At 50.3% G+C, this 23,799-nt stretch overlaps 12 non-coding genes across 12 annotated transcripts; all 12 read left to right on the forward strand.

Annotated features, from left to right (window-relative positions):
- Positions 1-392: 392 nt before the first annotated feature.
- LOC148141340 (U2 spliceosomal RNA) lies at positions 393-584 on the forward strand. The gene has a single exon (XR_015752769.1). It is a non-coding gene; the product is annotated as a U2 spliceosomal RNA (small nuclear RNA).
- A 1,826-nt stretch (positions 585-2,410) lies between these two features.
- On the forward strand, positions 2,411-2,602 carry LOC148141341 (U2 spliceosomal RNA). The gene has a single exon (XR_015752586.1). It is a non-coding gene; the product is annotated as a U2 spliceosomal RNA (small nuclear RNA).
- A 1,830-nt stretch (positions 2,603-4,432) lies between these two features.
- Positions 4,433-4,624, forward strand: LOC148141342 (U2 spliceosomal RNA). The gene has a single exon (XR_015752655.1). It is a non-coding gene; the product is annotated as a U2 spliceosomal RNA (small nuclear RNA).
- A 1,826-nt stretch (positions 4,625-6,450) lies between these two features.
- On the forward strand, positions 6,451-6,642 carry LOC148141343 (U2 spliceosomal RNA). The gene has a single exon (XR_015752587.1). It is a non-coding gene; the product is annotated as a U2 spliceosomal RNA (small nuclear RNA).
- A 1,830-nt stretch (positions 6,643-8,472) lies between these two features.
- LOC148141344 (U2 spliceosomal RNA) lies at positions 8,473-8,664 on the forward strand. Its single transcript, XR_015752656.1, has one exon. It is a non-coding gene; the product is annotated as a U2 spliceosomal RNA (small nuclear RNA).
- A 1,826-nt stretch (positions 8,665-10,490) lies between these two features.
- LOC148141345 (U2 spliceosomal RNA) lies at positions 10,491-10,682 on the forward strand. The gene has a single exon (XR_015752588.1). It is a non-coding gene; the product is annotated as a U2 spliceosomal RNA (small nuclear RNA).
- A 1,830-nt stretch (positions 10,683-12,512) lies between these two features.
- On the forward strand, positions 12,513-12,704 carry LOC148141346 (U2 spliceosomal RNA). Its single transcript, XR_015752657.1, has one exon. It is a non-coding gene; the product is annotated as a U2 spliceosomal RNA (small nuclear RNA).
- Positions 12,705-14,530: 1,826 nt separating this feature from the next.
- Positions 14,531-14,722, forward strand: LOC148141347 (U2 spliceosomal RNA). Its single transcript, XR_015752589.1, has one exon. It is a non-coding gene; the product is annotated as a U2 spliceosomal RNA (small nuclear RNA).
- A 1,830-nt stretch (positions 14,723-16,552) lies between these two features.
- On the forward strand, positions 16,553-16,744 carry LOC148141348 (U2 spliceosomal RNA). Its single transcript, XR_015752659.1, has one exon. It is a non-coding gene; the product is annotated as a U2 spliceosomal RNA (small nuclear RNA).
- Positions 16,745-18,570: 1,826 nt separating this feature from the next.
- Positions 18,571-18,762, forward strand: LOC148141349 (U2 spliceosomal RNA). The gene has a single exon (XR_015752590.1). It is a non-coding gene; the product is annotated as a U2 spliceosomal RNA (small nuclear RNA).
- Positions 18,763-20,592: 1,830 nt separating this feature from the next.
- LOC148141350 (U2 spliceosomal RNA) lies at positions 20,593-20,784 on the forward strand. The gene has a single exon (XR_015752660.1). It is a non-coding gene; the product is annotated as a U2 spliceosomal RNA (small nuclear RNA).
- A 1,826-nt stretch (positions 20,785-22,610) lies between these two features.
- On the forward strand, positions 22,611-22,802 carry LOC148141351 (U2 spliceosomal RNA). Its single transcript, XR_015752592.1, has one exon. It is a non-coding gene; the product is annotated as a U2 spliceosomal RNA (small nuclear RNA).
- Positions 22,803-23,799: the final 997 nt, after the last annotated feature.

Genomic DNA, 23,799 nt, shown 5'->3' on the forward strand with positions numbered 1-23,799 from the left:
TGCTGCCCGAGGAATTCTGGTGAATCTTGTAGATGCCGGGGAAATGACCCTGCCGCCGCCGCTGCTGCTGCTGTCCCCGATCAGCGGGAGAATGACCCTGCTGCTGTCCCCGATCAGCGGGAGAAACCTCTCTGCAGTCGACCTGACGTGCGCTTCCATGGCGGCTCCGGCCCGTGCCATCTGATTGGTCGTCAGCGCGATCTGCGCGGCTAGGTAACAGATGGACAGAAAACCACGGGGAAAGCACAGCGACTGCTGCAAAGTGATCTTCCGATCTGGTCGGAAATCTTGGAAGGTACACGGTAAGGGAATAAACGAACTTTGAATATCATCAAGCTGATGGAAAGGATAGTCGGCAAATATGACCCCCACCGTTGGAGTATTAATGTGCTATCGCTTCTCGGCCTTTTGGCTTGGAATATGTGTAGTTTCTGTTCTTATCAGTTTAATCGCTGATATCTCCCGAACGTGGGAGTGTTTGTATTAAATGGATTTTTGGAGCAGGGAGATGGCTTAAGGGCTTGCTCTGTCCCCTCCATGTATCAGCCTGGTATTGCAGTGTTTCCAGGAATGGTGCAGCCAATGCCTACTAGCCAAGTTCAAAAGCAGGTTAATGGAATGTGAATCTCTTGCCTTTGCTAGTTTGCCGTGTTGATTGCAGTGATTGTTCCATCTATTGTCTTTTCAGTTGCATGAAACTATCATCTTTTGTTACCAGTTTTCTGTCTTATGATCCTGCTCTGCAGTTACCTGACGAAGGTGCAGCACGCTGAAAGCCAGGACAGGGTAACCCCCATATCCGCGGCCCGAACGTGCTACAGGGAACATTCTGGAACCAGGGGGCTGCCAGGAAGGTAACTTTCCAATTTAAATGAATGGGTTTGCCCCTATCCGCCGTTTCGGTCTTCTGCGGTCGGTCTTGGAACGTATCCCACCGATGGTACGGCGGGGGTGGTGGTGACTGCTGTACTTCCAAATAACCCCGTTGAGCTGTAACCTGGTGTTGTGGGATTTTTAACACAGTCAAATCAGGTTGTGGGATCCCATAACTCAGCCAATGTCAAATGGCTATCAGATCAGCCCCCACAATCCCTTCCCCACACCCACCGACGCATCAAATTTATCCGAATATTTTCTTGAACAAGAAAGAAATGGCTTTGGTCTGTTTCCTGAATAGAGTGAAACCCCCATCTCTGTTTGTTTCTTCGCAAACTACTATACGGAAGCAACCTGCTTTAGTGGCTATGTCTGCACGTAAAGATTATTCACACAGACGATCGCCCGAGGCTGGAACTCACTTCAGCTCCCTGGTGCCACGAGGCAGCCGTACTAACCACTGAGCCACAATGCCACCCGTACGATTTGGAATGGTTTGTCATCGTTTGTGGTGCAAGTAGCAAAATAGTTGTCAGTTTGTCAACTGGATCGGCTTCAAATGTTCTCAGCAATCTGCAGTAATGTGAACGGAGAGGTCAAATCGAGCTGCTTGTGGCGATGAGGTGCGCTTGCAGCGTGACCTGTTTACATAGGGAGATCAGCTCCCTCCCCATTCTACACAGAGAGTCGGATACAAGTAGAGAGGATATTGAAAGTGGACGATAAAGAAAGGGTGCACGGACGTAATTCACTTTTCACAACTTTTCAGATTGATGTGGAATGCCAAGGAGCGAATCCTGTACGTGAGGGAAACAATGATTCGCATTTATGGGCGAGCGACACGAACACAAGGGGAGGAAATGAATAGGATCTTTCTGTCAAGGCCAACATTTCTTGCCCATCCCGAGATCACCCTGGTGGTGAGCTGCTCATCGAACCGCTGCAGTCCATGTGCTGTCGGTAGCCCCGCGATGCTGTTTGGGCGGGGATTCCAGATTTTGACCCAGTGACACCGGAGGAACAACGATATATTTGCAATTCAGGACAGCGAGTGCCTCGGGAAAGAACTTGCGAATGGTGGTGTTCCCACGGATCTGCTGCCGTCATCCCTCAAGGCTGTGTTGGCCATGGGTTTGGAAGGTTGCTGCCCGAGGAATTCTGGTGAATCTTGTAGATGCCGGGGAAATGACCCTGCCGCCGCCGCTGCTGCTGCTGTCCCCGATCAGCGGGAGAATGACCCTGCTGCTGTCCCCGATCAGCGGGAGAAACCTCTCTGCAGTCGACCTGACGTGCGCTTCCATGGCGGCTCCGGCCCGTGCCATCTGATTGGTCGTCAGCGCGATCTGCGCGGCTAGGTAACAGATGGACAGAAAACCACGGGGAAAGCACAGCGACTGCTGCAAAGTGATCTTCCGATCTGGTCGGAAATCTTGGAAGGTACACGGTAAGGGAATAAACGAACTTTGAATATCATCAAGCTGATGGAAAGGATAGTCGGCAAATATGACCCCCACCGTTGGAGTATTAATGTGCTATCGCTTCTCGGCCTTTTGGCTTGGAATATGTGTAGTTTCTGTTCTTATCAGTTTAATCGCTGATATCTCCCGAACGTGGGAGTGTTTGTATTAAATGGATTTTTGGAGCAGGGAGATGGCTTAAGGGCTTGCTCTGTCCCCTCCATGTATCAGCCTGGTATTGCAGTGTTTCCAGGAATGGTGCAGCCAATGCCTACTAGCCAAGTTCAAAAGCAGGTTAATGGAATGTGAATCTCTTGCCTTTGCTAGTTTGCCGTGTTGATTGCAGTGATTGTTCCATCTATTGTCTTTTCAGTTGCATGAAACTATCATCTTTTGTTACCAGTTTTCTGTCTTATGATCCTGCTCTGCAGTTACCTGACGAAGGTGCAGCACGCTGAAAGCCAGGACAGGGTAACCCCCATATCCGCGGCCCGAACGTGCTACAGGGAACATTCTGGAACCAGGGGGCTGCCAGGAAGGTAACTTTCCAATTTAAATGAATGGGTTTGCCCCTATCCGCCGTTTCGGTCTTCTGCGGTCGGTCTTGGAACGTATCCCACCGATGGTACGGCGGGGGTGGTGGTGACTGCTGTACTTCCAAATAACCCCGTTGAGCTGTAACCTGGTGTTGTGGGATTTTTAACACAGTCAAATCAGGTTGTGGGATCCCATAACTCAGCCAATGTCAAATGGCTATCAGATCAGCCCCCACAATCCCTTCCCCACACCCACCGACGCATCAAATTTATCCGAATATTTTCTTGAACAAGAAAGAAATGGCTTTGGTCTGTTTCCTGAATAGAGTGAAACCCCCATCTCTGTTTGTTTCTTCGCAAACTACTACGCGGAAGCAACCTGCTTTAGTGGCTATGCCTGCACGTAAAGATTATTCACACAGACGATCGCCCGAGGCTGGAACTCACTTCAGCTCCCTGGTGCCACGAGGCAGCCGTACTAACCACTGAGCCACCGTGCCACCCGTACGATTTGGAATGGTTTGTCATCATTTGTGGTGCAAGTAGCAAAATAGTTGTCAGTTTGTCAACTGGATCGGCTTCAAATGTTCTCCGCAATCTGCAGTAATGTGAACGGAGAGGTCAAATCGAGCTGCTTGTGGCGATGAGGTGCACTTGCAGCGTGACCTGTTTACATAGGGAGATCAGCTCCCTCCCCATTCTACACAGAGAGTCGGATACAAGTAGAGAGGATATTGAAAGTGGACGATAAAGAAAGGGTGCACGGACGTAATTCACTTTTCACAACTTTTCAGATTGATGTGGAATGCCAAGGAGCGAATCCTGTACGTGAGGGAAACAATGATTCGCATCAATGGGCAAGCGACACGAACACAAGGGGAGGAAATGAATAGGATCTTTCTGTCAAGGCCAACATTTCTTGCCCATCCCGAGATCACCCTGGTGGTGAGCTGCTCTCTCGCACCGCTGCAGTCCATGTGCTGTCGGTAGCCCCGCGATGCTGTTTGGGCGGGGATTCCAGATTTTGACCCAGTGACACCGGAGGAACAACGATATATTTGCAATTCAGGACAGCGAGTGCCTCGGGAAAGAACTTGCGAATGGTGGTGTTCCCACGGATCTGCTGCCGTCATCCCTCAAGGCTGTGTTGGCCATGGGTTTGGAAGGTTGCTGCCTGAGGAATTCTGGTGAATCTTGTAGATGCCGGGGAAATGACCCTGCCGCCGCCGCCGCCGCTGCTGCTGTCCCCGATCACCGGGAGAATGACCCTGCTGCTGTCCCCGATCAGCGGGAGAAACCTCTCTGCAGTCGACCTGACGTGCGCTTCCATGGCGGCTCCGGCCCGTGCCATCTGATTGGTCGTCAGCGCGATCTACGCGGCTAGGTAACAGATGGACAGAAAACCACGGGGAAAGCACTGCGACTGCTGCAAAGTGATCTTCCGATCTGGTCGGAAATCTTGGAAGGGACACGGTAAGGGAATAAACGAACTTTGAATATCATCAAACTGATGGAAAGGATAGTCGGCAAATATGACCCCCACCGTTGGAGTATTAATGTGCTATCGCTTCTCGGCCTTTTGGCTCGGAATATGTGTAGTTTCTGTTCTTATCAGTTTAATCGCTGATATCTCCCGAACGTGGGAGTGTTTGTATTAAATGGATTTTTGGAGCAGGGAGATGGCTTAAGGGCTTGCTCTGTCCCCTCCATGTATCAGCCTGGTATTGCAGTGTTTCCAGGAATGGTGCAGCCAATGCCTACTAGCCAAGTTCAAAAGCAGGTTAATGGAATGTGAATCTCTTGCCTTTGCTAGTTTGCCGTGTTGATTGCAGTGATTGTTCCATCTCTTGTCTTTTCAGTTGCATGAAACTATCATCTTTTGTTACCAGTTTTCTGTCTTATGATCCTGCTCTGCAGTTACCTGACGAAGGTGCAGCACGCTGAAAGCCAGGACAGGGTAACCCCTCTATCCGTGGCCCGAACGTGCTACAGGGAACATTCTGGAACCAGGGGGCTGCCAGGAAGGTAACTTTCCAATTTAAATGAATGGGTTTGCCCCTATCCGCCGTTTCGGTCTTCTGCGGTCGGTCTTGGAACGTATCCCACCGATGGTACGGCGGGGGTGGTGGTGACTGCTGTACTTCCAAATAACCCCGTTGGCCTGTAACCTGGTGTTGTGGGATTTTTAACACAGTCAAATCAGGTTGTGGGATCCCATAACTCAGCCAATGTCAAATGGCTATCAGATCAGCCCCCACAACCCCTTCCCCACACCCACCGACGCATCAAATTTATCCGAATATTTTCTTGAACAAGAAAGAAATGGCTTTGGTCTGTTTCCTGAATAGAGTGAAACCCCCATCTCTGTTTGTTTCTTCGCAAACTACTATACGGAAGCAACCTGCTTTAGTGGCTATGTCTGCACGTAAAGATTATTCACACAGACGATCGCCCGAGGCTGGAACTCACTTCAGCTCCCTGGTGCCACGAGGCAGCCGTACTAACCACTGAGCCACAATGCCACCCGTACGATTTGGAATGGTTTGTCATCGTTTGTGGTGCAAGTAGCAAAATAGTTGTCAGTTTGTCAACTGGATCGGCTTCAAATGTTCTCAGCAATCTGCAGTAATGTGAACGGAGAGGTCAAATCGAGCTGCTTGTGGCGATGAGGTGCGCTTGCAGCGTGACCTGTTTACATAGGGAGATCAGCTCCCTCCCCATTCTACACAGAGAGTCGGATACAAGTAGAGAGGATATTGAAAGTGGACGATAAAGAAAGGGTGCACGGACGTAATTCACTTTTCACAACTTTTCAGATTGATGTGGAATGCCAAGGAGCGAATCCTGTACGTGAGGGAAACAATGATTCGCATTTATGGGCGAGCGACACGAACACAAGGGGAGGAAATGAATAGGATCTTTCTGTCAAGGCCAACATTTCTTGCCCATCCCGAGATCACCCTGGTGGTGAGCTGCTCATCGAACCGCTGCAGTCCATGTGCTGTCGGTAGCCCCGCGATGCTGTTTGGGCGGGGATTCCAGATTTTGACCCAGTGACACCGGAGGAACAACGATATATTTGCAATTCAGGACAGCGAGTGCCTCGGGAAAGAACTTGCGAATGGTGGTGTTCCCACGGATCTGCTGCCGTCATCCCTCAAGGCTGTGTTGGCCATGGGTTTGGAAGGTTGCTGCCCGAGGAATTCTGGTGAATCTTGTAGATGCCGGGGAAATGACCCTGCCGCCGCCGCTGCTGCTGCTGTCCCCGATCAGCGGGAGAATGACCCTGCTGCTGTCCCCGATCAGCGGGAGAAACCTCTCTGCAGTCGACCTGACGTGCGCTTCCATGGCGGCTCCGGCCCGTGCCATCTGATTGGTCGTCAGCGCGATCTGCGCGGCTAGGTAACAGATGGACAGAAAACCACGGGGAAAGCACAGCGACTGCTGCAAAGTGATCTTCCGATCTGGTCGGAAATCTTGGAAGGTACACGGTAAGGGAATAAACGAACTTTGAATATCATCAAGCTGATGGAAAGGATAGTCGGCAAATATGACCCCCACCGTTGGAGTATTAATGTGCTATCGCTTCTCGGCCTTTTGGCTTGGAATATGTGTAGTTTCTGTTCTTATCAGTTTAATCGCTGATATCTCCCGAACGTGGGAGTGTTTGTATTAAATGGATTTTTGGAGCAGGGAGATGGCTTAAGGGCTTGCTCTGTCCCCTCCATGTATCAGCCTGGTATTGCAGTGTTTCCAGGAATGGTGCAGCCAATGCCTACTAGCCAAGTTCAAAAGCAGGTTAATGGAATGTGAATCTCTTGCCTTTGCTAGTTTGCCGTGTTGATTGCAGTGATTGTTCCATCTATTGTCTTTTCAGTTGCATGAAACTATCATCTTTTGTTACCAGTTTTCTGTCTTATGATCCTGCTCTGCAGTTACCTGACGAAGGTGCAGCACGCTGAAAGCCAGGACAGGGTAACCCCCATATCCGCGGCCCGAACGTGCTACAGGGAACATTCTGGAACCAGGGGGCTGCCAGGAAGGTAACTTTCCAATTTAAATGAATGGGTTTGCCCCTATCCGCCGTTTCGGTCTTCTGCGGTCGGTCTTGGAACGTATCCCACCGATGGTACGGCGGGGGTGGTGGTGACTGCTGTACTTCCAAATAACCCCGTTGAGCTGTAACCTGGTGTTGTGGGATTTTTAACACAGTCAAATCAGGTTGTGGGATCCCATAACTCAGCCAATGTCAAATGGCTATCAGATCAGCCCCCACAATCCCTTCCCCACACCCACCGACGCATCAAATTTATCCGAATATTTTCTTGAACAAGAAAGAAATGGCTTTGGTCTGTTTCCTGAATAGAGTGAAACCCCCATCTCTGTTTGTTTCTTCGCAAACTACTACGCGGAAGCAACCTGCTTTAGTGGCTATGCCTGCACGTAAAGATTATTCACACAGACGATCGCCCGAGGCTGGAACTCACTTCAGCTCCCTGGTGCCACGAGGCAGCCGTACTAACCACTGAGCCACCGTGCCACCCGTACGATTTGGAATGGTTTGTCATCATTTGTGGTGCAAGTAGCAAAATAGTTGTCAGTTTGTCAACTGGATCGGCTTCAAATGTTCTCCGCAATCTGCAGTAATGTGAACGGAGAGGTCAAATCGAGCTGCTTGTGGCGATGAGGTGCACTTGCAGCGTGACCTGTTTACATAGGGAGATCAGCTCCCTCCCCATTCTACACAGAGAGTCGGATACAAGTAGAGAGGATATTGAAAGTGGACGATAAAGAAAGGGTGCACGGACGTAATTCACTTTTCACAACTTTTCAGATTGATGTGGAATGCCAAGGAGCGAATCCTGTACGTGAGGGAAACAATGATTCGCATCAATGGGCAAGCGACACGAACACAAGGGGAGGAAATGAATAGGATCTTTCTGTCAAGGCCAACATTTCTTGCCCATCCCGAGATCACCCTGGTGGTGAGCTGCTCTCTCGCACCGCTGCAGTCCATGTGCTGTCGGTAGCCCCGCGATGCTGTTTGGGCGGGGATTCCAGATTTTGACCCAGTGACACCGGAGGAACAACGATATATTTGCAATTCAGGACAGCGAGTGCCTCGGGAAAGAACTTGCGAATGGTGGTGTTCCCACGGATCTGCTGCCGTCATCCCTCAAGGCTGTGTTGGCCATGGGTTTGGAAGGTTGCTGCCTGAGGAATTCTGGTGAATCTTGTAGATGCCGGGGAAATGACCCTGCCGCCGCCGCCGCCGCTGCTGCTGTCCCCGATCACCGGGAGAATGACCCTGCTGCTGTCCCCGATCAGCGGGAGAAACCTCTCTGCAGTCGACCTGACGTGCGCTTCCATGGCGGCTCCGGCCCGTGCCATCTGATTGGTCGTCAGCGCGATCTACGCGGCTAGGTAACAGATGGACAGAAAACCACGGGGAAAGCACTGCGACTGCTGCAAAGTGATCTTCCGATCTGGTCGGAAATCTTGGAAGGGACACGGTAAGGGAATAAACGAACTTTGAATATCATCAAACTGATGGAAAGGATAGTCGGCAAATATGACCCCCACCGTTGGAGTATTAATGTGCTATCGCTTCTCGGCCTTTTGGCTCGGAATATGTGTAGTTTCTGTTCTTATCAGTTTAATCGCTGATATCTCCCGAACGTGGGAGTGTTTGTATTAAATGGATTTTTGGAGCAGGGAGATGGCTTAAGGGCTTGCTCTGTCCCCTCCATGTATCAGCCTGGTATTGCAGTGTTTCCAGGAATGGTGCAGCCAATGCCTACTAGCCAAGTTCAAAAGCAGGTTAATGGAATGTGAATCTCTTGCCTTTGCTAGTTTGCCGTGTTGATTGCAGTGATTGTTCCATCTCTTGTCTTTTCAGTTGCATGAAACTATCATCTTTTGTTACCAGTTTTCTGTCTTATGATCCTGCTCTGCAGTTACCTGACGAAGGTGCAGCACGCTGAAAGCCAGGACAGGGTAACCCCTCTATCCGTGGCCCGAACGTGCTACAGGGAACATTCTGGAACCAGGGGGCTGCCAGGAAGGTAACTTTCCAATTTAAATGAATGGGTTTGCCCCTATCCGCCGTTTCGGTCTTCTGCGGTCGGTCTTGGAACGTATCCCACCGATGGTACGGCGGGGGTGGTGGTGACTGCTGTACTTCCAAATAACCCCGTTGGCCTGTAACCTGGTGTTGTGGGATTTTTAACACAGTCAAATCAGGTTGTGGGATCCCATAACTCAGCCAATGTCAAATGGCTATCAGATCAGCCCCCACAACCCCTTCCCCACACCCACCGACGCATCAAATTTATCCGAATATTTTCTTGAACAAGAAAGAAATGGCTTTGGTCTGTTTCCTGAATAGAGTGAAACCCCCATCTCTGTTTGTTTCTTCGCAAACTACTATACGGAAGCAACCTGCTTTAGTGGCTATGTCTGCACGTAAAGATTATTCACACAGACGATCGCCCGAGGCTGGAACTCACTTCAGCTCCCTGGTGCCACGAGGCAGCCGTACTAACCACTGAGCCACAATGCCACCCGTACGATTTGGAATGGTTTGTCATCGTTTGTGGTGCAAGTAGCAAAATAGTTGTCAGTTTGTCAACTGGATCGGCTTCAAATGTTCTCAGCAATCTGCAGTAATGTGAACGGAGAGGTCAAATCGAGCTGCTTGTGGCGATGAGGTGCGCTTGCAGCGTGACCTGTTTACATAGGGAGATCAGCTCCCTCCCCATTCTACACAGAGAGTCGGATACAAGTAGAGAGGATATTGAAAGTGGACGATAAAGAAAGGGTGCACGGACGTAATTCACTTTTCACAACTTTTCAGATTGATGTGGAATGCCAAGGAGCGAATCCTGTACGTGAGGGAAACAATGATTCGCATTTATGGGCGAGCGACACGAACACAAGGGGAGGAAATGAATAGGATCTTTCTGTCAAGGCCAACATTTCTTGCCCATCCCGAGATCACCCTGGTGGTGAGCTGCTCATCGAACCGCTGCAGTCCATGTGCTGTCGGTAGCCCCGCGATGCTGTTTGGGCGGGGATTCCAGATTTTGACCCAGTGACACCGGAGGAACAACGATATATTTGCAATTCAGGACAGCGAGTGCCTCGGGAAAGAACTTGCGAATGGTGGTGTTCCCACGGATCTGCTGCCGTCATCCCTCAAGGCTGTGTTGGCCATGGGTTTGGAAGGTTGCTGCCCGAGGAATTCTGGTGAATCTTGTAGATGCCGGGGAAATGACCCTGCCGCCGCCGCTGCTGCTGCTGTCCCCGATCAGCGGGAGAATGACCCTGCTGCTGTCCCCGATCAGCGGGAGAAACCTCTCTGCAGTCGACCTGACGTGCGCTTCCATGGCGGCTCCGGCCCGTGCCATCTGATTGGTCGTCAGCGCGATCTGCGCGGCTAGGTAACAGATGGACAGAAAACCACGGGGAAAGCACAGCGACTGCTGCAAAGTGATCTTCCGATCTGGTCGGAAATCTTGGAAGGTACACGGTAAGGGAATAAACGAACTTTGAATATCATCAAGCTGATGGAAAGGATAGTCGGCAAATATGACCCCCACCGTTGGAGTATTAATGTGCTATCGCTTCTCGGCCTTTTGGCTTGGAATATGTGTAGTTTCTGTTCTTATCAGTTTAATCGCTGATATCTCCCGAACGTGGGAGTGTTTGTATTAAATGGATTTTTGGAGCAGGGAGATGGCTTAAGGGCTTGCTCTGTCCCCTCCATGTATCAGCCTGGTATTGCAGTGTTTCCAGGAATGGTGCAGCCAATGCCTACTAGCCAAGTTCAAAAGCAGGTTAATGGAATGTGAATCTCTTGCCTTTGCTAGTTTGCCGTGTTGATTGCAGTGATTGTTCCATCTATTGTCTTTTCAGTTGCATGAAACTATCATCTTTTGTTACCAGTTTTCTGTCTTATGATCCTGCTCTGCAGTTACCTGACGAAGGTGCAGCACGCTGAAAGCCAGGACAGGGTAACCCCCATATCCGCGGCCCGAACGTGCTACAGGGAACATTCTGGAACCAGGGGGCTGCCAGGAAGGTAACTTTCCAATTTAAATGAATGGGTTTGCCCCTATCCGCCGTTTCGGTCTTCTGCGGTCGGTCTTGGAACGTATCCCACCGATGGTACGGCGGGGGTGGTGGTGACTGCTGTACTTCCAAATAACCCCGTTGAGCTGTAACCTGGTGTTGTGGGATTTTTAACACAGTCAAATCAGGTTGTGGGATCCCATAACTCAGCCAATGTCAAATGGCTATCAGATCAGCCCCCACAATCCCTTCCCCACACCCACCGACGCATCAAATTTATCCGAATATTTTCTTGAACAAGAAAGAAATGGCTTTGGTCTGTTTCCTGAATAGAGTGAAACCCCCATCTCTGTTTGTTTCTTCGCAAACTACTACGCGGAAGCAACCTGCTTTAGTGGCTATGCCTGCACGTAAAGATTATTCACACAGACGATCGCCCGAGGCTGGAACTCACTTCAGCTCCCTGGTGCCACGAGGCAGCCGTACTAACCACTGAGCCACCGTGCCACCCGTACGATTTGGAATGGTTTGTCATCATTTGTGGTGCAAGTAGCAAAATAGTTGTCAGTTTGTCAACTGGATCGGCTTCAAATGTTCTCCGCAATCTGCAGTAATGTGAACGGAGAGGTCAAATCGAGCTGCTTGTGGCGATGAGGTGCACTTGCAGCGTGACCTGTTTACATAGGGAGATCAGCTCCCTCCCCATTCTACACAGAGAGTCGGATACAAGTAGAGAGGATATTGAAAGTGGACGATAAAGAAAGGGTGCACGGACGTAATTCACTTTTCACAACTTTTCAGATTGATGTGGAATGCCAAGGAGCGAATCCTGTACGTGAGGGAAACAATGATTCGCATCAATGGGCAAGCGACACGAACACAAGGGGAGGAAATGAATAGGATCTTTCTGTCAAGGCCAACATTTCTTGCCCATCCCGAGATCACCCTGGTGGTGAGCTGCTCTCTCGCACCGCTGCAGTCCATGTGCTGTCGGTAGCCCCGCGATGCTGTTTGGGCGGGGATTCCAGATTTTGACCCAGTGACACCGGAGGAACAACGATATATTTGCAATTCAGGACAGCGAGTGCCTCGGGAAAGAACTTGCGAATGGTGGTGTTCCCACGGATCTGCTGCCGTCATCCCTCAAGGCTGTGTTGGCCATGGGTTTGGAAGGTTGCTGCCTGAGGAATTCTGGTGAATCTTGTAGATGCCGGGGAAATGACCCTGCCGCCGCCGCCGCCGCTGCTGCTGTCCCCGATCACCGGGAGAATGACCCTGCTGCTGTCCCCGATTAGCGGGAGAAACCTCTCTGCAGTCGACCTGACGTGCGCTTCCATGGCGGCTCCGGCCCGTGCCATCTGATTGGTCGTCAGCGCGATCTACGCGGCTAGGTAACAGATGGACAGAAAACCACGGGGAAAGCACTGCGACTGCTGCAAAGTGATCTTCCGATCTGGTCGGAAATCTTGGAAGGGACACGGTAAGGGAATAAACGAACTTTGAATATCATCAAACTGATGGAAAGGATAGTCGGCAAATATGACCCCCACCGTTGGAGTATTAATGTGCTATCGCTTCTCGGCCTTTTGGCTCGGAATATGTGTAGTTTCTGTTCTTATCAGTTTAATCGCTGATATCTCCCGAACGTGGGAGTGTTTGTATTAAATGGATTTTTGGAGCAGGGAGATGGCTTAAGGGCTTGCTCTGTCCCCTCCATGTATCAGCCTGGTATTGCAGTGTTTCCAGGAATGGTGCAGCCAATGCCTACTAGCCAAGTTCAAAAGCAGGTTAATGGAATGTGAATCTCTTGCCTTTGCTAGTTTGCCGTGTTGATTGCAGTGATTGTTCCATCTCTTGTCTTTTCAGTTGCATGAAACTATCATCTTTTGTTACCAGTTTTCTGTCTTATGATCCTGCTCTGCAGTTACCTGACGAAGGTGCAGCACGCTGAAAGCCAGGACAGGGTAACCCCTCTATCCGTGGCCCGAACGTGCTACAGGGAACATTCTGGAACCAGGGGGCTGCCAGGAAGGTAACTTTCCAATTTAAATGAATGGGTTTGCCCCTATCCGCCGTTTCGGTCTTCTGCGGTCGGTCTTGGAACGTATCCCACCGATGGTACGGCGGGGGTGGTGGTGACTGCTGTACTTCCAAATAACCCCGTTGGCCTGTAACCTGGTGTTGTGGGATTTTTAACACAGTCAAATCAGGTTGTGGGATCCCATAACTCAGCCAATGTCAAATGGCTATCAGATCAGCCCCCACAACCCCTTCCCCACACCCACCGACGCATCAAATTTATCCGAATATTTTCTTGAACAAGAAAGAAATGGCTTTGGTCTGTTTCCTGAATAGAGTGAAACCCCCATCTCTGTTTGTTTCTTCGCAAACTACTATACGGAAGCAACCTGCTTTAGTGGCTATGTCTGCACGTAAAGATTATTCACACAGACGATCGCCCGAGGCTGGAACTCACTTCAGCTCCCTGGTGCCACGAGGCAGCCGTACTAACCACTGAGCCACAATGCCACCCGTACGATTTGGAATGGTTTGTCATCGTTTGTGGTGCAAGTAGCAAAATAGTTGTCAGTTTGTCAACTGGATCGGCTTCAAATGTTCTCAGCAATCTGCAGTAATGTGAACGGAGAGGTCAAATCGAGCTGCTTGTGGCGATGAGGTGCGCTTGCAGCGTGACCTGTTTACATAGGGAGATCAGCTCCCTCCCCATTCTACACAGAGAGTCGGATACAAGTAGAGAGGATATTGAAAGTGGACGATAAAGAAAGGGTGCACGGACGTAATTCACTTTTCACAACTTTTCAGATTGATGTGGAATGCCAAGGAGCGAATCCTGTACGTGAGGGAAACAATGATTCGCATTTATGGGCGAGCGACACGAACACAAGGGGAGGAAATGAATAGGATCTTTCTGTCAAGGCCAACATTTCTTGCCCATCCCGAGATCACCCTGGTGGTGAGCTGCTCATCGAACCGCTGCAGTCCATGTGCTGTCGGTAGCCCCGCGATGCTGTTTGGGCGGGGATTCCAGATTTTGACCCAGTGACACCGGAGGAACAACGATATATTTGCAATTCAGGACAGCGAGTGCCTCGGGAAAGAACTTGCGAATGGTGGTGTTCCCACGGATCTGCTGCCGTCATCCCTCAAGGCTGTGTTGGCCATGGGTTTGGAAGGTTGCTGCCCGAGGAATTCTGGTGAATCTTGTAGATGCCGGGGAAATGACCCTGCCGCCGCCGCTGCTGCTGCTGTCCCCGATCAGCGGGAGAATGACCCTGCTGCTGTCCCCGATCAGCGGGAGAAACCTCTCTGCAGTCGACCTGACGTGCGCTTCCATGGCGGCTCCGGCCCGTGCCATCTGATTGGTCGTCAGCGCGATCTGCGCGGCTAGGTAACAGATGGACAGAAAACCACGGGGAAAGCACAGCGACTGCTGCAAAGTGATCTTCCGATCTGGTCGGAAATCTTGGAAGGTACACGGTAAGGGAATAAACGAACTTTGAATATCATCAAGCTGATGGAAAGGATAGTCGGCAAATATGACCCCCACCGTTGGAGTATTAATGTGCTATCGCTTCTCGGCCTTTTGGCTTGGAATATGTGTAGTTTCTGTTCTTATCAGTTTAATCGCTGATATCTCCCGAACGTGGGAGTGTTTGTATTAAATGGATTTTTGGAGCAGGGAGATGGCTTAAGGGCTTGCTCTGTCCCCTCCATGTATCAGCCTGGTATTGCAGTGTTTCCAGGAATGGTGCAGCCAATGCCTACTAGCCAAGTTCAAAAGCAGGTTAATGGAATGTGAATCTCTTGCCTTTGCTAGTTTGCCGTGTTGATTGCAGTGATTGTTCCATCTATTGTCTTTTCAGTTGCATGAAACTATCATCTTTTGTTACCAGTTTTCTGTCTTATGATCCTGCTCTGCAGTTACCTGACGAAGGTGCAGCACGCTGAAAGCCAGGACAGGGTAACCCCCATATCCGCGGCCCGAACGTGCTACAGGGAACATTCTGGAACCAGGGGGCTGCCAGGAAGGTAACTTTCCAATTTAAATGAATGGGTTTGCCCCTATCCGCCGTTTCGGTCTTCTGCGGTCGGTCTTGGAACGTATCCCACCGATGGTACGGCGGGGGTGGTGGTGACTGCTGTACTTCCAAATAACCCCGTTGAGCTGTAACCTGGTGTTGTGGGATTTTTAACACAGTCAAATCAGGTTGTGGGATCCCATAACTCAGCCAATGTCAAATGGCTATCAGATCAGCCCCCACAATCCCTTCCCCACACCCACCGACGCATCAAATTTATCCGAATATTTTCTTGAACAAGAAAGAAATGGCTTTGGTCTGTTTCCTGAATAGAGTGAAACCCCCATCTCTGTTTGTTTCTTCGCAAACTACTACGCGGAAGCAACCTGCTTTAGTGGCTATGCCTGCACGTAAAGATTATTCACACAGACGATCGCCCGAGGCTGGAACTCACTTCAGCTCCCTGGTGCCACGAGGCAGCCGTACTAACCACTGAGCCACCGTGCCACCCGTACGATTTGGAATGGTTTGTCATCATTTGTGGTGCAAGTAGCAAAATAGTTGTCAGTTTGTCAACTGGATCGGCTTCAAATGTTCTCCGCAATCTGCAGTAATGTGAACGGAGAGGTCAAATCGAGCTGCTTGTGGCGATGAGGTGCACTTGCAGCGTGACCTGTTTACATAGGGAGATCAGCTCCCTCCCCATTCTACACAGAGAGTCGGATACAAGTAGAGAGGATATTGAAAGTGGACGATAAAGAAAGGGTGCACGGACGTAATTCACTTTTCACAACTTTTCAGATTGATGTGGAATGCCAAGGAGCGAATCCTGTACGTGAGGGAAACAATGATTCGCATCAATGGGCAAGCGACACGAACACAAGGGGAGGAAATGAATAGGATCTTTCTGTCAAGGCCAACATTTCTTGCCCATCCCGAGATCACCCTGGTGGTGAGCTGCTCTCTCGCACCGCTGCAGTCCATGTGCTGTCGGTAGCCCCGCGATGCTGTTTGGGCGGGGATTCCAGATTTTGACCCAGTGACACCGGAGGAACAACGATATATTTGCAATTCAGGACAGCGAGTGCCTCGGGAAAGAACTTGCGAATGGTGGTGTTCCCACGGATCTGCTGCCGTCATCCCTCAAGGCTGTGTTGGCCATGGGTTTGGAAGGTTGCTGCCTGAGGAATTCTGGTGAATCTTGTAGATGCCGGGGAAATGACCCTGCCGCCGCCGCCGCCGCTGCTGCTGTCCCCGATCACCGGGAGAATGACCCTGCTGCTGTCCCCGATCAGCGGGAGAAACCTCTCTGCAGTCGACCTGACGTGCGCTTCCATGGCGGCTCCGGCCCGTGCCATCTGATTGGTCGTCAGCGCGATCTACGCGGCTAGGTAACAGATGGACAGAAAACCACGGGGAAAGCACTGCGACTGCTGCAAAGTGATCTTCCGATCTGGTCGGAAATCTTGGAAGGGACACGGTAAGGGAATAAACGAACTTTGAATATCATCAAACTGATGGAAAGGATAGTCGGCAAATATGACCCCCACCGTTGGAGTATTAATGTGCTATCGCTTCTCGGCCTTTTGGCTCGGAATATGTGTAGTTTCTGTTCTTATCAGTTTAATCGCTGATATCTCCCGAACGTGGGAGTGTTTGTATTAAATGGATTTTTGGAGCAGGGAGATGGCTTAAGGGCTTGCTCTGTCCCCTCCATGTATCAGCCTGGTATTGCAGTGTTTCCAGGAATGGTGCAGCCAATGCCTACTAGCCAAGTTCAAAAGCAGGTTAATGGAATGTGAATCTCTTGCCTTTGCTAGTTTGCCGTGTTGATTGCAGTGATTGTTCCATCTCTTGTCTTTTCAGTTGCATGAAACTATCATCTTTTGTTACCAGTTTTCTGTCTTATGATCCTGCTCTGCAGTTACCTGACGAAGGTGCAGCACGCTGAAAGCCAGGACAGGGTAACCCCTCTATCCGTGGCCCGAACGTGCTACAGGGAACATTCTGGAACCAGGGGGCTGCCAGGAAGGTAACTTTCCAATTTAAATGAATGGGTTTGCCCCTATCCGCCGTTTCGGTCTTCTGCGGTCGGTCTTGGAACGTATCCCACCGATGGTACGGCGGGGGTGGTGGTGACTGCTGTACTTCCAAATAACCCCGTTGGCCTGTAACCTGGTGTTGTGGGATTTTTAACACAGTCAAATCAGGTTGTGGGATCCCATAACTCAGCCAATGTCAAATGGCTATCAGATCAGCCCCCACAACCCCTTCCCCACACCCACCGACGCATCAAATTTATCCGAATATTTTCTTGAACAAGAAAGAAATGGCTTTGGTCTGTTTCCTGAATAGAGTGAAACCCCCATCTCTGTTTGTTTCTTCGCAAACTACTATACGGAAGCAACCTGCTTTAGTGGCTATGTCTGCACGTAAAGATTATTCACACAGACGATCGCCCGAGGCTGGAACTCACTTCAGCTCCCTGGTGCCACGAGGCAGCCGTACTAACCACTGAGCCACAATGCCACCCGTACGATTTGGAATGGTTTGTCATCGTTTGTGGTGCAAGTAGCAAAATAGTTGTCAGTTTGTCAACTGGATCGGCTTCAAATGTTCTCAGCAATCTGCAGTAATGTGAACGGAGAGGTCAAATCGAGCTGCTTGTGGCGATGAGGTGCGCTTGCAGCGTGACCTGTTTACATAGGGAGATCAGCTCCCTCCCCATTCTACACAGAGAGTCGGATACAAGTAGAGAGGATATTGAAAGTGGACGATAAAGAAAGGGTGCACGGACGTAATTCACTTTTCACAACTTTTCAGATTGATGTGGAATGCCAAGGAGCGAATCCTGTACGTGAGGGAAACAATGATTCGCATTTATGGGCGAGCGACACGAACACAAGGGGAGGAAATGAATAGGATCTTTCTGTCAAGGCCAACATTTCTTGCCCATCCCGAGATCACCCTGGTGGTGAGCTGCTCATCGAACCGCTGCAGTCCATGTGCTGTCGGTAGCCCCGCGATGCTGTTTGGGCGGGGATTCCAGATTTTGACCCAGTGACACCGGAGGAACAACGATATATTTGCAATTCAGGACAGCGAGTGCCTCGGGAAAGAACTTGCGAATGGTGGTGTTCCCACGGATCTGCTGCCGTCATCCCTCAAGGCTGTGTTGGCCATGGGTTTGGAAGGTTGCTGCCCGAGGAATTCTGGTGAATCTTGTAGATGCCGGGGAAATGACCCTGCCGCCGCCGCTGCTGCTGCTGTCCCCGATCAGCGGGAGAATGACCCTGCTGCTGTCCCCGATCAGCGGGAGAAACCTCTCTGCAGTCGACCTGACGTGCGCTTCCATGGCGGCTCCGGCCCGTGCCATCTGATTGGTCGTCAGCGCGATCTGCGCGGCTAGGTAACAGATGGACAGAAAACCACGGGGAAAGCACAGCGACTGCTGCAAAGTGATCTTCCGATCTGGTCGGAAATCTTGGAAGGTACACGGTAAGGGAATAAACGAACTTTGAATATCATCAAGCTGATGGAAAGGATAGTCGGCAAATATGACCCCCACCGTTGGAGTATTAATGTGCTATCGCTTCTCGGCCTTTTGGCTTGGAATATGTGTAGTTTCTGTTCTTATCAGTTTAATCGCTGATATCTCCCGAACGTGGGAGTGTTTGTATTAAATGGATTTTTGGAGCAGGGAGATGGCTTAAGGGCTTGCTCTGTCCCCTCCATGTATCAGCCTGGTATTGCAGTGTTTCCAGGAATGGTGCAGCCAATGCCTACTAGCCAAGTTCAAAAGCAGGTTAATGGAATGTGAATCTCTTGCCTTTGCTAGTTTGCCGTGTTGATTGCAGTGATTGTTCCATCTATTGTCTTTTCAGTTGCATGAAACTATCATCTTTTGTTACCAGTTTTCTGTCTTATGATCCTGCTCTGCAGTTACCTGACGAAGGTGCAGCACGCTGAAAGCCAGGACAGGGTAACCCCCATATCCGCGGCCCGAACGTGCTACAGGGAACATTCTGGAACCAGGGGGCTGCCAGGAAGGTAACTTTCCAATTTAAATGAATGGGTTTGCCCCTATCCGCCGTTTCGGTCTTCTGCGGTCGGTCTTGGAACGTATCCCACCGATGGTACGGCGGGGGTGGTGGTGACTGCTGTACTTCCAAATAACCCCGTTGAGCTGTAACCTGGTGTTGTGGGATTTTTAACACAGTCAAATCAGGTTGTGGGATCCCATAACTCAGCCAATGTCAAATGGCTATCAGATCAGCCCCCACAATCCCTTCCCCACACCCACCGACGCATCAAATTTATCCGAATATTTTCTTGAACAAGAAAGAAATGGCTTTGGTCTGTTTCCTGAATAGAGTGAAACCCCCATCTCTGTTTGTTTCTTCGCAAACTACTACGCGGAAGCAACCTGCTTTAGTGGCTATGCCTGCACGTAAAGATTATTCACACAGACGATCGCCCGAGGCTGGAACTCACTTCAGCTCCCTGGTGCCACGAGGCAGCCGTACTAACCACTGAGCCACCGTGCCACCCGTACGATTTGGAATGGTTTGTCATCATTTGTGGTGCAAGTAGCAAAATAGTTGTCAGTTTGTCAACTGGATCGGCTTCAAATGTTCTCCGCAATCTGCAGTAATGTGAACGGAGAGGTCAAATCGAGCTGCTTGTGGCGATGAGGTGCACTTGCAGCGTGACCTGTTTACATAGGGAGATCAGCTCCCTCCCCATTCTACACAGAGAGTCGGATACAAGTAGAGAGGATATTGAAAGTGGACGATAAAGAAAGGGTGCACGGACGTAATTCACTTTTCACAACTTTTCAGATTGATGTGGAATGCCAAGGAGCGAATCCTGTACGTGAGGGAAACAATGATTCGCATCAATGGGCAAGCGACACGAACACAAGGGGAGGAAATGAATAGGATCTTTCTGTCAAGGCCAACATTTCTTGCCCATCCCGAGATCACCCTGGTGGTGAGCTGCTCTCTCGCACCGCTGCAGTCCATGTGCTGTCGGTAGCCCCGCGATGCTGTTTGGGCGGGGATTCCAGATTTTGACCCAGTGACACCGGAGGAACAACGATATATTTGCAATTCAGGACAGCGAGTGCCTCGGGAAAGAACTTGCGAATGGTGGTGTTCCCACGGATCTGCTGCCGTCATCCCTCAAGGCTGTGTTGGCCATGGGTTTGGAAGGTTGCTGCCTGAGGAATTCTGGTGAATCTTGTAGATGCCGGGGAAATGACCCTGCCGCCGCCGCCGCCGCTGCTGCTGTCCCCGATCACCGGGAGAATGACCCTGCTGCTGTCCCCGATCAGCGGGAGAAACCTCTCTGCAGTCGACCTGACGTGCGCTTCCATGGCGGCTCCGGCCCGTGCCATCTGATTGGTCGTCAGCGCGATCTACGCGGCTAGGTAACAGATGGACAGAAAACCACGGGGAAAGCACTGCGACTGCTGCAAAGTGATCTTCCGATCTGGTCGGAAATCTTGGAAGGGACACGGTAAGGGAATAAACGAACTTTGAATATCATCAAACTGATGGAAAGGATAGTCGGCAAATATGACCCCCACCGTTGGAGTATTAATGTGCTATCGCTTCTCGGCCTTTTGGCTCGGAATATGTGTAGTTTCTGTTCTTATCAGTTTAATCGCTGATATCTCCCGAACGTGGGAGTGTTTGTATTAAATGGATTTTTGGAGCAGGGAGATGGCTTAAGGGCTTGCTCTGTCCCCTCCATGTATCAGCCTGGTATTGCAGTGTTTCCAGGAATGGTGCAGCCAATGCCTACTAGCCAAGTTCAAAAGCAGGTTAATGGAATGTGAATCTCTTGCCTTTGCTAGTTTGCCGTGTTGATTGCAGTGATTGTTCCATCTCTTGTCTTTTCAGTTGCATGAAACTATCATCTTTTGTTACCAGTTTTCTGTCTTATGATCCTGCTCTGCAGTTACCTGACGAAGGTGCAGCACGCTGAAAGCCAGGACAGGGTAACCCCTCTATCCGTGGCCCGAACGTGCTACAGGGAACATTCTGGAACCAGGGGGCTGCCAGGAAGGTAACTTTCCAATTTAAATGAATGGGTTTGCCCCTATCCGCCGTTTCGGTCTTCTGCGGTCGGTCTTGGAACGTATCCCACCGATGGTACGGCGGGGGTGGTGGTGACTGCTGTACTTCCAAATAACCCCGTTGGCCTGTAACCTGGTGTTGTGGGATTTTTAACACAGTCAAATCAGGTTGTGGGATCCCATAACTCAGCCAATGTCAAATGGCTATCAGATCAGCCCCCACAACCCCTTCCCCACACCCACCGACGCATCAAATTTATCCGAATATTTTCTTGAACAAGAAAGAAATGGCTTTGGTCTGTTTCCTGAATAGAGTGAAACCCCCATCTCTGTTTGTTTCTTCGCAAACTACTATACGGAAGCAACCTGCTTTAGTGGCTATGTCTGCACGTAAAGATTATTCACACAGACGATCGCCCGAGGCTGGAACTCACTTCAGCTCCCTGGTGCCACGAGGCAGCCGTACTAACCACTGAGCCACAATGCCACCCGTACGATTTGGAATGGTTTGTCATCGTTTGTGGTGCAAGTAGCAAAATAGTTGTCAGTTTGTCAACTGGATCGGCTTCAAATGTTCTCAGCAATCTGCAGTAATGTGAACGGAGAGGTCAAATCGAGCTGCTTGTGGCGATGAGGTGCGCTTGCAGCGTGACCTGTTTACATAGGGAGATCAGCTCCCTCCCCATTCTACACAGAGAGTCGGATACAAGTAGAGAGGATATTGAAAGTGGACGATAAAGAAAGGGTGCACGGACGTAATTCACTTTTCACAACTTTTCAGATTGATGTGGAATGCCAAGGAGCGAATCCTGTACGTGAGGGAAACAATGATTCGCATTTATGGGCGAGCGACACGAACACAAGGGGAGGAAATGAATAGGATCTTTCTGTCAAGGCCAACATTTCTTGCCCATCCCGAGATCACCCTGGTGGTGAGCTGCTCATCGAACCGCTGCAGTCCATGTGCTGTCGGTAGCCCCGCGATGCTGTTTGGGCGGGGATTCCAGATTTTGACCCAGTGACACCGGAGGAACAACGATATATTTGCAATTCAGGACAGCGAGTGCCTCGGGAAAGAACTTGCGAATGGTGGTGTTCCCACGGATCTGCTGCCGTCATCCCTCAAGGCTGTGTTGGCCATGGGTTTGGAAGGTTGCTGCCCGAGGAATTCTGGTGAATCTTGTAGATGCCGGGGAAATGACCCTGCCGCCGCCGCTGCTGCTGCTGTCCCCGATCAGCGGGAGAATGACCCTGCTGCTGTCCCCGATCAGCGGGAGAAACCTCTCTGCAGTCGACCTGACGTGCGCTTCCATGGCGGCTCCGGCCCGTGCCATCTGATTGGTCGTCAGCGCGATCTGCGCGGCTAGGTAACAGATGGACAGAAAACCACGGGGAAAGCACAGCGACTGCTGCAAAGTGATCTTCCGATCTGGTCGGAAATCTTGGAAGGTACACGGTAAGGGAATAAACGAACTTTGAATATCATCAAGCTGATGGAAAGGATAGTCGGCAAATATGACCCCCACCGTTGGAGTATTAATGTGCTATCGCTTCTCGGCCTTTTGGCTTGGAATATGTGTAGTTTCTGTTCTTATCAGTTTAATCGCTGATATCTCCCGAACGTGGGAGTGTTTGTATTAAATGGATTTTTGGAGCAGGGAGATGGCTTAAGGGCTTGCTCTGTCCCCTCCATGTATCAGCCTGGTATTGCAGTGTTTCCAGGAATGGTGCAGCCAATGCCTACTAGCCAAGTTCAAAAGCAGGTTAATGGAATGTGAATCTCTTGCCTTTGCTAGTTTGCCGTGTTGATTGCAGTGATTGTTCCATCTATTGTCTTTTCAGTTGCATGAAACTATCATCTTTTGTTACCAGTTTTCTGTCTTATGATCCTGCTCTGCAGTTACCTGACGAAGGTGCAGCACGCTGAAAGCCAGGACAGGGTAACCCCCATATCCGCGGCCCGAACGTGCTACAGGGAACATTCTGGAACCAGGGGGCTGCCAGGAAGGTAACTTTCCAATTTAAATGAATGGGTTTGCCCCTATCCGCCGTTTCGGTCTTCTGCGGTCGGTCTTGGAACGTATCCCACCGATGGTACGGCGGGGGTGGTGGTGACTGCTGTACTTCCAAATAACCCCGTTGAGCTGTAACCTGGTGTTGTGGGATTTTTAACACAGTCAAATCAGGTTGTGGGATCCCATAACTCAGCCAATGTCAAATGGCTATCAGATCAGCCCCCACAATCCCTTCCCCACACCCACCGACGCATCAAATTTATCCGAATATTTTCTTGAACAAGAAAGAAATGGCTTTGGTCTGTTTCCTGAATAGAGTGAAACCCCCATCTCTGTTTGTTTCTTCGCAAACTACTACGCGGAAGCAACCTGCTTTAGTGGCTATGCCTGCACGTAAAGATTATTCACACAGACGATCGCCCGAGGCTGGAACTCACTTCAGCTCCCTGGTGCCACGAGGCAGCCGTACTAACCACTGAGCCACCGTGCCACCCGTACGATTTGGAATGGTTTGTCATCATTTGTGGTGCAAGTAGCAAAATAGTTGTCAGTTTGTCAACTGGATCGGCTTCAAATGTTCTCCGCAATCTGCAGTAATGTGAACGGAGAGGTCAAATCGAGCTGCTTGTGGCGATGAGGTGCACTTGCAGCGTGACCTGTTTACATAGGGAGATCAGCTCCCTCCCCATTCTACACAGAGAGTCGGATACAAGTAGAGAG

The sequence above is a fragment of the Chiloscyllium plagiosum genome, unplaced genomic scaffold, assembly GCF_037043375.1.
Source record: "Chiloscyllium plagiosum isolate Xiang-an unplaced genomic scaffold, Cpla_swu_hap1 HiC_scaffold_33, whole genome shotgun sequence".
Classification (NCBI taxonomy): domain Eukaryota; kingdom Metazoa; phylum Chordata; class Chondrichthyes; order Orectolobiformes; family Hemiscylliidae; genus Chiloscyllium; species Chiloscyllium plagiosum.